The sequence below is a fragment of the Topomyia yanbarensis genome, chromosome 1 (assembly GCF_030247195.1).
Source record: "Topomyia yanbarensis strain Yona2022 chromosome 1, ASM3024719v1, whole genome shotgun sequence".
Lineage (NCBI taxonomy): Eukaryota > Metazoa > Arthropoda > Insecta > Diptera > Culicidae > Topomyia > Topomyia yanbarensis.
This window is the reverse complement of record NC_080670.1, coordinates 72860448-72875142: the sequence shown is the minus strand read 5'-3', so window position 1 is coordinate 72875142 and position 14695 is coordinate 72860448. Positions and strand designations below refer to the sequence as shown.

Sequence of the window (14695 nt, the reverse complement as noted above, 5' to 3'; positions counted from 1 at the left end):
AATCCTGAATGGATTCAGTATGGAATCTTGCTCAAAGAAAACAAACCGATTCCGACTCTATCGGTTCATGCATTTGAGCTAGAATTCATACTGGAAGTCCGAACCGGTTCCGGACTAGTTTGACTGGGTAGAGGAATAACCGCTGTCATTTTAGTCGAACTCAGCTACAAAAAATCGTGACGATAGTAGCGCACCTGGTTTGGATATCCCAACTACCTTCGAAACCGTTAGAGATTTTTACACAAGTTGAATGCTGAAGATGGACGTCTGTTCTCTGTGAAGATAGCGTTAAAACACGTTTTAACTCGTAGTGTGAGCGTATTATTAATTACCCTCTAAGAACGGTTGGTTTCAAAATTGTCCAATGACGGACGTTCGTTGGACCAATCTGGACAACGTCCAAATAACCGTTCAACAAACGTCCATCGTTGGACCCGTGTTGAACGATTTTGAAACAATTTTTTGGACGTCTCAGTGGGTAGTACCGGATAAATTTTGGCGAAATGTTTATTAATATATATAAAACGGGCATTTTGTTTTATAGCAACCTAGGATAGGATCCACCAGCTGGCTTCTTTTTTCATCTCTTCTTAAATTTTGCTAATCCCTATTGAGTTGGCTGGAAGTTGTTGGCTCGAATCAAAACTTGTCGAAAGTAAACAAAGCTAATTTCATATCATATAACTGGCGCTCAGGTGGTGAAATCGTTAGAAATCAACGGGGTGCTAGAGAGTTAACTCTAAGAAAAAAACGTCCAACGAGAGTCCTTCATTGGTCCAATTCATTGAGCGACGGTCCAACGAACGTCCAACGAACGTTCAATGAAGGACCTGCAAAAGGCGATTTTGCAACACTTTTTTGGACGTCGAGCAGTTCCCTCTAAGAACGGTTGGTTTCAAAATCGTCCAATGAAGGACGTTCGTTGGACCAATTTGGACAACGTCCAAATAACCGTTCAACAAACGTCCATCGTTGGACCCGTGTTGAACGATTTTGAAACAATTTTTTGGACGTCTCAGTGGGTTATGACAGTTTCGATTCGTCCAACAAATTGGACCAACAGGGGTCCATTGTTGGACGAATTTTTGTATGGAGCGTTGGACCCCCATTGGACCACTGTTTTTATGTTGAGGTTATGATACTTTGTTTACTTTACTTAAATTAAATACGAATTTAGACACAATTTCAGATTTTTTTATTTATAATTTAAAATATTCTTATATACTAATATTATTTTTACAATATTATATACTAAATCTATTACTTTTACAATGTCTTATGTATAAAAATGTATCCAATTACTGAAGCAGTACCAGTACTACTGGACCATCGTAACTACTGAACAGAAGTAAAAATAGTAATGAACAGCAGTTGGGCTTAAGAACAGGTAAATGGTGATGCGTAAACATAGCTCGTACCATCAAATTGAACACGTTAATATTGTCCGCCAGAAACCGATTGAACTCATTCACGATCCCGCTGAGCTTGTGCTTGCACGCGGTTCTTACTCTGGTAAGTGCCAAGAGTGTTCAATTCATACTGCAGTCGGTCCTTCGACTTCCTGACTTGCATAGAGTCGTAAGCTTTGCTTCTGCACGATATCGGCAATACTTTTTTCCTTCCTATTGAAGAAAAACAATGTGTCAATTACTAACGCTGATGCTAATCTCAGCTAGTACTCACCTGATCATTTTGAGCCGATTTCTGAGAGGGTTGTCAGAAAATTTTTATTTCCCAGATTAAATTTTAGGAAACTTCCCAGTTGAGCTCAGCCGGAATGCTGGATGGTTCTAATTCGTATTCCGGCTCCAGTGACAACCGATTCTAGTTAGAATCGGTTGTTTACTGGTGCCGGAAAACGAATTAGAACCAGCTAGAATTCCGGCTCATTTACGGTTGAACTTTACTGGTTTCCGGTAACCATCCGATACTCTTCAGGAACCTAGCAAAATGTAAACACAAATGAACACTCCGGATGAACCTATCGTCATTTGATATTTCGATGAGTTTTGATTCGAGTTAATAATATGGGCCCATTGAGTTCTACAAGATGACGACACGAATGAACTCATGATGAATTAAGTTCATGTTTGACAATTCTCGGTGGTTTGTTTACTTTGTCAGTTGCGTAAGCGCGAGTACAACGGGTGTTCATCTGTTACATTTGAACTCATGTAACTTTCATGTAAACAAACCATCGAGAATTGTCAAACGAAGTTCATTCGGCTCATTTTGTGCAAAGAGAATAGGGAAAGAGACGAATAGTGTGAAGCCAAAAATACCTTATTGAGCAGACCAATCGTGCAATGTAAATAAACATTACTCATGCCTGAGTTGGAGGAGATAAGTATTGTACTTCTATCAAAAAAGAAATTTGAATTTTCATCAGAATTTAGTTCAATCGTGATTGTAAGGTGCATTCTAGAGTATATGTATGAGTAAAAATAAGCTTTAGAATTATTTCATCTCTTTGTTTCGAAATGCACATCGTTTGATAAACAAATCCATCTATCGACATACGGTTTGTTTTCAAAATATAATAGGAGTCATTTAAAGTGCTGCCTATAGAAGCGGTTGCCAAAATCCTAGTGTTGAAATCATCATAAAGGGCGTGTTGCCGTTTTGACTGATTTTCACTCTTCGTCTCTTTCCCTATTCTCTTTGATTTTGTGGGGTTATGTCGATTGGTGTAAAACCTACACTGTACCAAAACTGAAGCGTTATTCCGAATGATATTCAATATGACCCGGCCCTTTAACATTTGTCAGTTGTGTTTTGGATGACAGCCTTTTGATTTTTGTTGCAAGTTACTTTACACCCTTGTATGCAAGTATCAAATGATAGACATTCAGAAAATAGAAGCAAAAGTTTCGCATTGCAAAGCAACAAGATTGAAATTGAAATGAATGAAAGTTGCTCAAAGAACAAGACGATATATATTTGGTTTTAAGCAGAAGATCAGTTCAAATCAAGGAATTGGTTGTACATATATAATTATTATTGAAACAGTTTATTGCATTTTGCAAACGTAATTTATTGTTATTGGTTTCTTAAAAACTATTGATCAAAATAATATATTCTAAAAACATCAAAACACAATCCAAATGCTTGTAACATGCTACCGTAGTATAAAAAATAACCTCACATTGAATTCAAACTTTTGACACTTTGCTTAATATAGTTTCGTTACCAATGTCATCATGACAATCTTACAGCTTTAGCACCCAGTTAAGCTCAGCCGGAAATGAACCGGAATTCTGGCTGGTACCAGTTCGTATTCCGACTTCAGTGGCTAATTAGAATCGGTTGTGTTACTGGAGCCAGAATACGAACTGGAACCAGCCAGAAATCCAGTTCATTTCCGGCTGAACCACAACTTTTTTTATCGCTACTCCCCCGGTACGTGAGTCTTCGAAAAAAATTCTTCAGTTAAAACATGTTACGTAACGTCGGTGTCAGAGAGACAATTACGCAGTATTCAAATTTAACGGTAAAAATTTGTTGCCTTCCTTTAGCGGAGAAAGTTATGTCTTATGTGTAATATAACTTGTTTTAGTTTAGTGCTAGGGCGCAGAAATGCCAGGTATATTTCCGAGAAGTCTGGAAAATTTTTCGAAAAAGTCTGGATTTGTCTGGATGGCCAATTTTTTTTTTAAATAAGCTTCATTTTACATCTATGAGCTGTATTTTTGGCAATTTACTAATAAGCGACCGAAAATAAAACTCACAAGGATAGAATATGCTTCGTAAAATCCGTTCCAAATTCATCAGAATATAAAAATCGGAAATAAACTTCAAGCGTAAAAATCGGACGGAAATTCTTCAGCATAAGAATCGTTTAAAAAATGTTCACCCGCAAAACTCGGTAAGAATGAGCCTCCAGTATAAAAACCGGTTAAAATATATAAATCGGTCGCAGGAGCATCCGTATATCGTGATTTTCATGATTAAAAGTCGGCTAACAAAAACTTATTTGTAAGAATCGGACATATTTTCTTCCAGTTTTATACTGAAGGTTTTTTTATCCGACTCTTGCAGAGGAAAGTCCCAGTTCGATTTTTATACTTGAAGTTTTATATCCGGTTTTTATATTCTAATATATTTGAAACGGGTTTTACGAAGCATGTTCTGTCCTTGTGACTTTTATTTTCGGTCGCTCTAATGAAACGTTAAAAATATATCTCGGCTTTCTGAAAATTCATTAGTTGTGCCGCCAATCTGACCGATTTAAAGGCTTAATTTACAGCATACATCATATGAATTAAATTCGAGTCTCTGAGCTTTCAGTATCTTGCATTACTGAACTTGAAGCTGATTAAAACTCAACAAAATTTATTCACATTTAGCGAAAAAAAAACTTTGGTACGTTGTGTTTCCAGTATTTCTAAAAAGTTTTGTTTTAGAAATCGTATGTCAAAAAGCAGTTCAAAAATCAACTATGCATTCTTGTAACTCATTTTATTTTCGAAATTGTCTTGATAAATCTGGACAAATTATGAAATTCTGGATCAGACAAACATAAATCTGTATGTCTGGATGACACTCAAAAATCTGGATGAATCCAGATAAATCTGGAAGGTTGGCACCCCTGCTAGGGCGTTTAGTGACAACGGTTTGCCTTGCTCTCTTGGTTCGATCTCGACTATAGGTTCCATCTCTCGATGCTGAATCATGGCAGCTAGCAACGGAATTATTCTTCAATGTGAAATTTACCCAGCAGTACCAGAATATAATATTCGCGCAATCAACGAAAAGTTTCCGGAATTTGCGTCGGAGTCAGTCGAAACTTTTCATAGTTTGGATTGATACCGTTTCCGAGCTAGTGCTTTTTTAAAGATATTTTTCTGATGAGTCAGAATTTGTAATTCCGGACATATTCTCTTGTCTAGTGCGTAATTCTACTGGATCGTTGATCGACTTTTAACAATCGCACCGGGAGGTTGCTGATCTAGCTCAGTGCCTTCAAGTTTTACGGTAAACTTAAAAATTGCTGGGTGACTTGGTTTCTTGCTTGAGCGCAAAAGAGTGGTTTCCTTTCTGCTAACAATGATTAGGTTTGTTCCAGTACACGGAAGTCACTCCCTGTTGCTCCGGAACAAAAAATTCTTGCTCCTTTTCACTCCGATTTGCTACCAGAAGAAGGAAAAGAAAAGAAGATAATGCAGGAACGATTTTCTCCGGAGTACTTCCAGTTTCTCCTGGTACTGGAACAAACCTATTGCTACCAGCATTCTCTTGCGGCAGCGTTGATCCATCACAGAATCTCTTACGTTTGTGCGGTGCTGGTGTTTTCTGAAAAGAGGAAATAAATCACTATTACAGCAAGATGGTGAATAGTGGGACGCAATTCTTGAGCGTTTTTTCAAAAAGTCATATCTGCAATGAGTTACTCTCTTTGTTTACTTTCTCTTCTGTTAATAATTCGGTCACTTTAACATTCATCCCTCAAGTCTGGTCATAATATGCTACTTAACACCACCGTCTTTCGATCTGTACTGTAAAATAAGTGAAAAGCGTTATAGTGACACCGTAAAAATCGAAAGAGAAAGTAAACAAAGAGAGTAACTCATTGCAGATGTCTTTTTGAAAAAATTCTCATGCGTCAAAATATTCGTAAACAGGCGTGTGTCATGAATGCCACCTGTATATTAACCACAATCATAGTACACTCAAAAAAGTAAACGTTATGCCTATTGGTTTATAGATTTTTGCACTATTGCGGAAGAATACGTTTACGACACTATTTACTGGCACATAAACCTAATGTGTGTATTTACAAGAAATATTAATCTTACATTCACATTTCATAATTATTAGGCACATAAAACCCCATTCTATAACAATATGCACATATAACTTATGCGTGTGCATACATAGTTTATACAATTGACACATAGAAGGTATGTGTGCGTGCGATAACAATAGCATTTCTTCTTCATATGAATTTTAAGCGGTTTGAAACAAATAGAATTAACGTTTGGATTTTTTAGTGTACTTTTGTGCAGAGAATATTGTAACAACATAACGATAAAGTCAAAGTAACACCTTTCCGATCCGCTTTGGCAACGGTTCAGTACCGTGCACGAATGCCAATATTATTTCACACGCTTCAAATGTGAGCACACTTGTCCGGGACAGTGCCGTGCCAGACAAGTGTGAATGCTCGCTTTTGATTTGTATGAAAGAATATTGGTGTCCGTGCACGGAACTGAAACGGATCGGATAAGTGTAAATAGTGCTTAATGCTATAAATTGAACCCTTCCATAATAAAACTGAAATACCTGCGTCAGATTGTTTAATTGATTGTACATTTCCAAAGGTAATCAGCATTGTGGGGCAATGTAGTTCAGCCGCCATGGTCATCGGGATAGAACCAAAGCAGATCGAACATTGGCTCCTCATGTTGCATATCATGCGATCCGTCTAGCTCTCGAATCTGATTCAGGGACTAAGACGGCTATGTGAAACCAGTAGATTTGGCCATCACCTAGTGCCGGTCGCGTGGAAATTTTCCAAACCTTGGGATAAGAATACCTGTAACTGCAATCTCTCGGGACTCGTGGTTCCTAGGGCTGTGATTCCCGTACGATATTGAATCGTTAGTGCCACCATTTCACCAGAATAATAGTTCCGATCAACATAGTCAACATCCTAAAAAAATATGATCGTGAAACTAGCTGTGCACAAACTTACGAAACATTTTACCTATTGTATATTTCACTCCCTTTCCAGTACTCCCTCTTTGCCTTGCATACTATGCTTTGACCAGTTATTTGCACTAAATAACGGCTATTCCCTGTATGTTGAAAGACACCATGTCAGTGGCATTGCTCGAAAATATGCAAATAAATCCTTTGACGCTAGTTTCTCTCCCAATACCAGGAAATCAGCTCCAAAGCAATTTTTCTAGGGTACGTTAGTCTTGAAGATGACAAGCAGCAGTATTTTCACGTTTTGATGTTGCGAACTGACTTTTTGCGACTGCACAGAAATAATGAAAAAACTTATCTCGCAAACGCACGAATGATCAACTACTGTTAGTTGAGATGATAATAATAAGCACCATCGTTTACTTTTTTGGGTGCAAATAATTCATATGGCGTTATGTCTATCCTTTGAATGTCACAGACTGTTCATTCCAATACAGACATGAAGTCATTCGATCTTGAATCCACCATTTTTTAGATGATTGTAATTCGAAATCGTCAACATTGAGTTTTTATGTCGTTCAAATGACAAATCATATGCTATATCGCAGCAATTTTTGTTCAGTGCTAGGATAGGATCCGCCAGCTCTGTCCCCTGTTTTTGAACCAATTCTGAACCAGCTCGTGATTGGACGAAAGTGACATAGGCAAACCTTCGGCTTGGAAACTAAAAGTACTAAAGGGCTGCTTGGAAGTGTTGTCATATTGTGATATCAAACATAAAACGACGATTGTTAACTGTGTTGATTTTATTGTTTTCTCGAGATACCGCTTTCTTTCTATAACATCCGTCTGTAATTATGAAGTGCAGGCATTATTTGGCAGACGAAATCAAACATATTATCCAGAACTGAAGTTCCCGAGAAATCCGGTAGCGCGGTTATCGTGGATTCTGTTCTGTGTGCGGAATAATGCGGAAATGCCTCTTTTCGAAATCAACAGGCTGTGAGCGTAAGCATGAAAATATTTTGAACTTCATGTAAAAATTGTCTTTGTTTCAGTACCGAGTAAATTGTAAGTACAAGCAAACAGGGAGAAAGTTATCCCGGAAGTCGCTTCTTGTTCTTCCTTTGGTATTATCGATACAGTTGAATTTTACAGTTTTCAACTGAATCGATCATCGGTGTAAATAGGAGCGTGTATTTTCTACTGCTGTTTTCTCCGAAACGATCACTGTAGTACTGGAACAAACCTATACATTGCTCCAAAACAAAAATTAAACCTTGCAGAAAAGTAGTTTTAGAATATTTAAAATGATTCCGAACAGAGAAGATTATTCTTGTGACAGAGGTTGCTTGACTCAGAAAGCAACTTACAAAAATGAAGAGGCGTGAAGATTTTTTTCGTAATGTCCAACAACGAATATATATTATTTTGTTTTGCTGTATTCCGATGGAAAAAAACGTTATGATCGTTTAAATGCGGATATAAAGACTAAATTTGATTTTTCCAGAAGCATGAAATTGGGACATAATATAGAATATTTTAATCAGAATAAATATACGACCGAAACAATACAAATATTTTGGCAACATTGGTCGAGTGGGGGTATGTCGTTTTCAACAGGGATTAGTAAAATATAAGAAGCCAGCTGGCGGATCCTATTGGCGATTCTACGTTGAAACCGCTCACAGATAGCGCTGGAAGCAAAGTGTTGCTGATTTGATTCTGTTCTGTCATAGTGCATATATTTTCTGTAAACATTGGTAAAAAAATAACTTTTAAACACCAAATCACCGATCAATTTGTTGATAATTGTTTATGAAAATGATGGAAAACCATCATTTTATAAGATGATGAGTAAACACCTTGCGAAAAGGTTGTAAAACATAGTCGTTTCTAATATTATTCGCAGAGCTATATGTGTGCTGTTCCAAAATGTAATTTGTTGAGCATCGTAGGTGCCGCAACATCATTTCCAGTTCCTCCTAAGTTAAGCTAAACCTTCATGAGATGGTGTAAATTCATTCAACTCTCCGGATCACGCGAGGAAAGAATATATCTGGTTAATAGGAAAGTGTCAGCTTTGTATCATACACAGCCGATCCTTCTCTCTGATAGTCTTCACTGAATCTCCTACGTAGTCCAAAATATGAAGGAGTTTGACATTGGTACTGATTGGGTCTCGGTTTCAAGTTGGAACTTTATTTATGGAACGATTTTTGATAACCACAATAATACCCCGAATACATTTCGAAGAAATGTATGAGCCAAATAGTTGCAAATGGCTGTAATTTCAGAATAATTGCAAATAAAACTAAATTTCTTACTCGTTTCATTCATATTTTGGCAGTGGTAAGCTTTTTCCGAGAAGAAAATGAAGTTTTTGTTGTAAGCTACGACTCACTTGTAAGTTGTAAGCTACACACCTCCTGAGCAATGTTGCCAAAATATTAGCTTTGTGTCTAAAACTTGAATAATTCAAATTAAAATATTCAATATGATCCAATTTCACGTTTCTGTAAAAATAAAACTTGACTAGTCGGGTTACATATGGCACGCTTATGTGTATCAGAGATCTTGTTCTACTATACTTACACATGATTCCACAATTTCCCACATTAGTTGGCTAAATGAAGTGCACTACACAATCAAAGTATAAGCACAGAGAACAGACGTCCATCTTCAGCATTCAACTTGTGTAAAATCTCTAACGGTTTCGAAGGTAGTTTGGATATCTAAACCAGGTGCGCTACTATCGTCATGTTTTTTTGTGGCTGAGTTTGACAGAATTGACAGCGGTTATTCCTCTACCCAGTCAAACTAGTCCGGAACCGATTCGAACTTCCAGCATGAATTCCAGCTCAAATGCGTCAACCGATAGAGTCGGAATCGGTTGTTTTCTTTGAGCTAGATTCCATGCTGAATCCATCCAGGATTTCGGACCGGTTCCGTAATCGATTTAACGGATAGTTGGGATAGGTTGGTGTGGCGGCGCACAGTGGCTGGAGGCTGGCCAAAACCTCTAAAATTTATTTTTGAAATATTGATATTTTCTATTTTTCCTAAATTTATCATGTATTGAATGATGTATATTCAAAATATTATGATCATTGGATAAGAACACGATTTTTAACATGAGCTTAAAAGCATCAAAGTCCGGACTTTTTAATGATTTTCATTTCCGAAACCACCATTGCTCTGTTCACTTCAAATGCATGTTGCTCTTTTGATTTTGGTCCGATTTTAGCACAACTAGTTTCATTGTGTAGAGGAACGAAAGAACTTGGTTAGGGAATAAAATAAATTAAGTAAATTTGCTTGGAACTATGACTTTTTAGTTCAAATATGTTTGAGGTGGTCAGATCAAAAATACTTTTTTCACTAATGTATTCTGAACAAATTTCGGAATCATTTCGGAACGGTCACATAGTATACATTCTATGGTAAATAACCTCTACTTTTCGAATATCATGGTCTCGTTCTGCGCCTAGGTGCGCAAAAAGGTTTAAGGAGATTTTGAAGCTTTGTTGCTGATATGGAGGCGCAGGGTGTTTTGTGTAAAATAGTTAGACAATCTACAGTAAACCAACACGTTATACAATAGATTCAAAGTATATTTCTTCATTTTTATGATATTGATGACATTGGTGAACAGTAACGGAAAATCTATCATGAAAATGGGATCATAGTTATAAGAAAGGTTCAATGACACTGTATGGAAAAATTCATTTAATATTTTACGACTTTTGACATCAAAAATGAGCTCAGCACCTCAAAATTAGCTTAAATTGTGGTTTTCAGCCAAATTAGGTAACATTTGAGGTTTTGTCCGACTTTTATTTGAAGACCCGCCACTGTGCGGCGCTAGTGTTTTTCGTATATTAACTCAAATGTTTACACACGTTTTTTAAATATTTTTGTTCGATCATGGATGTCTGTTCTCTGTGGTATAAGTGAGAACACGCAAAAATAATTTTAAGCTTAAGCCAAACATGAACCGCCATGACAGTAAAACGCAGAAACAATCAAGTCCATTTCAGCCGCCAGAAAAATTGACTAAGTATTGACATTGCCTTCAAATCGCGTTCGCAAATTGCATTTGTTCCTAGGGGCAATTAGCACAGGCGAGTTGAGTCAAACGCCAAACTGTTCGTCCGCATTTTTTTTAACCGGGATAAGTCCATTCGCCCGGTCAAACCATTCGGAATTTGATTCGGAATCCTGAATGGAGTCATTATGGATTCCAAATCAAATGCAACAACCGATTCTGAGTCAGAATCGGTTGTTGCATTTCATTTGGAATCCATAATGACTGCATTCAGAAATCCGAACCGGTTCCGGAATGAGTTTAACTGGGCGCGATCAAGATCAGAAATGCCAGGTATATTTCCGAGAAGTCTGGAAAATTTTTCGAAAAAGTCTGGATTTGTCTGGATGGCCAATTTTTTTTTTAAATAAGCTTCATTTTACATCTATGAGCTGTATTTTTTGCAATTTACTAATGAGCGACCGAAAATAAAACTCACAAGGATAGAATATGCTTCGTAAAATCCGTTCCAAATTCATCAGAATATAAAAATCGGAAATAAACTTCAAGCGCAAAAATCGGACGGAAATTCTTCAGCATAAGAATCGTTTAAAAAATGTTCACCCGCAAAACTCGGTAAGAATGAGCCTCCAATATAAAAACCGGTTAAAATATATAAATCGGTCGCAGGAGCATCCGTATATCGTGATTTTCATGATTAAAAGTCGGCTAACAAAAACTTATTTGTAAGAATCGGACATATTTTCTTCCAGTTTTATACTGAAGGTTTTTTTATCCGACTCTTGCAGAGGAAAGTCCCAGTTCGATTTTTATACTTGAAGTTTTATATCCGGTTTTTATATTCTAATATATTTGAAACGGATTTTACGAAGCATGTTCTGTCCTTGTGACTTTTATTTTCGGTCGCTCTAATGATACGTTAAAAATATATCTCTGAAAATTCATTAGTTGTGCCTCCAATCTGACCGATTTAAAGGCTTAATTTACAGCATACAGCATATGAATTAAATTCGAGTCTCTGAGCTTTCAGTATCTTGCATTACTGAACTTGAAGCTGATTAAAACTCAACAAAATTTATTCACATTTAGCGAAAAAAAACTTTGGTACGTTGTGTTTCCAGTATTTCTAAAAAGTTTTGTTTTAGAAATCGTATGTCAAAAAGCAGTTCAAAAATCAACTATGCATTCTTGTAACTCATTTTATTTTCGAAATTGTCTTGATAAATGTGGACAAATTATGAAATTCTGGATCAGACAAACATAAATCTGTATGTCTGGATGACACTTAAAAATCTGGATGAATCCAGATAAATCTGGAAGGTTGGCACCCCTGATCAAGATGTAGAAAAAAAGGTGGGAACATTTGACGCTTTTGAGTGTATTAATTTTACATTGTCTATCGCAATATTTGCTGCTACCCAGTAAAGATCAGCCGGAAATGAACTGTAATTCTGGCTGGTTCCAGTACGTATTCCGTCTCAAAAAATTCTCGATGACCCTTGCTACGCCGATCTCGCTAATTTTCAACTCATCACTTCAATCAGGTGTCTTTCCCGACTGTTGGAAAAGTTCCTATATTTTCCCTGTATTCAAAAAAGGCAACAAATCTAATATTAGCAACTTTCGAGGAATCTTTGCACTATGTGCTATTTCCAAACTGCTAGAAGTTATCGTTCTAGAGTTCATCACCCATAGTTGCTCCAGTTATATCGCTGAGGAACAACATGGCTTTGTGCCAAAACGCTCGACCATCAGTAGCAGTCCTTTACACATCTACCATTGCGCGTGCTATGCAACAGATATATCAAATTGATGCTAAATACACCGATTTTTCTGCGGCCTTTGATAAAATCAACCACCGTGTCGCTGTTGCTAAACTTGAAGGTCTCGGATTTAGTGGTTCACTGCTGCTTTGACTACGATCATATCTAATCGGCCGTAAAATGGCTGTGAAAATAAGCGATTCAACATCATCATTTTTGCCGCTATTTCCGGAGTGCAACAGGGAAGTCATCTCGGACCTTTTATTTTTCTTCTTTGTCTAAACGATGTTCACAATAGTATTGAGGTCCTTAAACTTTCTTATGCCGACGACTTCAAATTATTCCACATCATCAAAAGTAGAACTGATCAGAAATTTCTCCAATCACAGCTTGATAATTTTGCTACCTGGTGTATAGCAAATCGATCCTTATTGGTCCTTAACGCCTCGAAATGTTCAGTAATATCTTCCTCAAGGAAACGTTCACTTCTATCGTATGATTATACTTTATCCGGAACAGTTTTAAAAAGAGAAACTGAGGTGAAGAATCTTGGGGTTGTGCTGGATTCAAACCTATCGTTCAAAGAACCTATCGTGTACATCACCGCGAAAGCTTCCAAAGTTCTAGGTTTCGCATTTCGTGTCACAAAATCCTTTAAAAATATACAGTCGGTCTACTGCGCGCTTGTCCGGTCCACCCTTGAGTATGCATCAGTTGTATGGTCTCCATTTTACCAGAATGTTGTAAAAAAGTTGAAGCAATTCAACATAAGTTTGTACGCTTCGTCCTTCGTCATCTTCCATGGAATGATCCCGAAAATTTGCCGAACAACAACAGCAGATGCAATTTAATACAACTTGATACACTAAGTGTTCGTCGAAATGTCGCTAAAGCTTCATTTGCTCCAGATCTAATGAAAGCCAATATTGATTGTTCAGAGCTTCTTCGGGCTCTAAACTTCAACACCAGGAGCCGAAATTTGCGCACCCATAATTTCCTTCATTTACCTGTTTCACGGACTAACTATGGTTATAATGAACCCATTCCAGCTTCTGTCGCATATTTAATCAATGTAGTGATGTTTTCAAATTTCACCTCTCCCGTTCTGTACTTAAACGTAAATTTAAACGAATCCTATCTAGTTCATAGTATAAGCACAGAGAACAGACGTCCATCTTTATAATTCAACTTGTGTAAAAATCCCCAACGGTTTCGAAGGTAGTTGGGATATCTAAACCAGGTGCGCTACTGTCGTCATGTTTTTTGTGGCTGAGTTCGACTGAATTGACAGCGGTTATTCCTCTACCCAGTCAAACTAGTGTTTATCGTATATTAATTCAAATGTTTACACACGTTTTTTAAATATTTTTGTTCGATCATGGATGCCTATTCTCTGTGGTTCCCTCTTCGACTAAGTATCAACACGCTAGCTGCCACATCAGGCCGCGTTTTCACAGTCACGTAAAGAAGTGCTCCAATAAGGGTGTGATAGCGTTGGTTGTCCGGTAGCTTTTGACTTCCATCACGGCCCTTGTAATACCCAGTATCCATAGGCACCTTCGAACCTTTCGCATTTTCTAGTCCGAATCTACTCGTAATCTTCTTTGTGTAAGTTTGCTGGTCCATACAGAAGAAACCCGCGCTATCCTTCGTTATTCGGATTCCTAAGAAACAATTAATATCTCCAAGACATGATAGTTTGATACTCTTCTGCAAATCCTTCTCAATTTTGTTGATTTCATCCGAAACAGTACATGCCACGATCATATCATCAAATTAAATTAGCAGGTATATCCAAACACCCTTAGAACGCTTAATGTATAAGCATGGATCTGCCCTAGACTACTTGAAGCCGATTGCCACCAGTAGTCCATTAATTGTGTCGTTCCAGACTTTCGCGGCTTGCTTCAATCCATAGAGACTGCGTTCCAGCTTGCAGACGAGTTTTTCGTTCTCCGGTTTTATGAATCCTTGGGTCTGTTACATGTATAAGTCTTGGTTCAATCGACCGTGCAAGTATGCGGTCTCAACATCCAGGTGCTTTACCGCCATCTGCTTGTGTCCCGCGATTGTAAGCAATATCCTCAACGTAGTTTGCGTAGCCACTGGAGCAAATACAGTATAATAGTCGACATCGTATTGCTGCGAAAACCCTCGAGCAACGAGGCGAGCTTTAAAACGGTTTACGTTGCCAACACTGTCTTCCTTCTTTTTATATACCCACTTGCAACTA

The 14695-nt window shown here is 37.5% G+C and overlaps 1 long non-coding RNA gene across 1 annotated transcript; it reads right to left on the bottom strand.

The window, feature by feature from the left end:
• Nucleotides 1-3037: 3037 nt before the first annotated feature.
• On the bottom strand, nt 3038-7235 carry LOC131677928 (uncharacterized). The gene is made up of 3 exons (XR_009303480.1): nt 6707-7235; nt 6283-6652; nt 3038-5292 (listed from the first exon to the last, which is right to left on the bottom strand). It is a non-coding gene; the product is annotated as an uncharacterized LOC131677928 (long non-coding RNA).
• Between the last annotated feature and the right edge of the window lie 7460 nt (nt 7236-14695).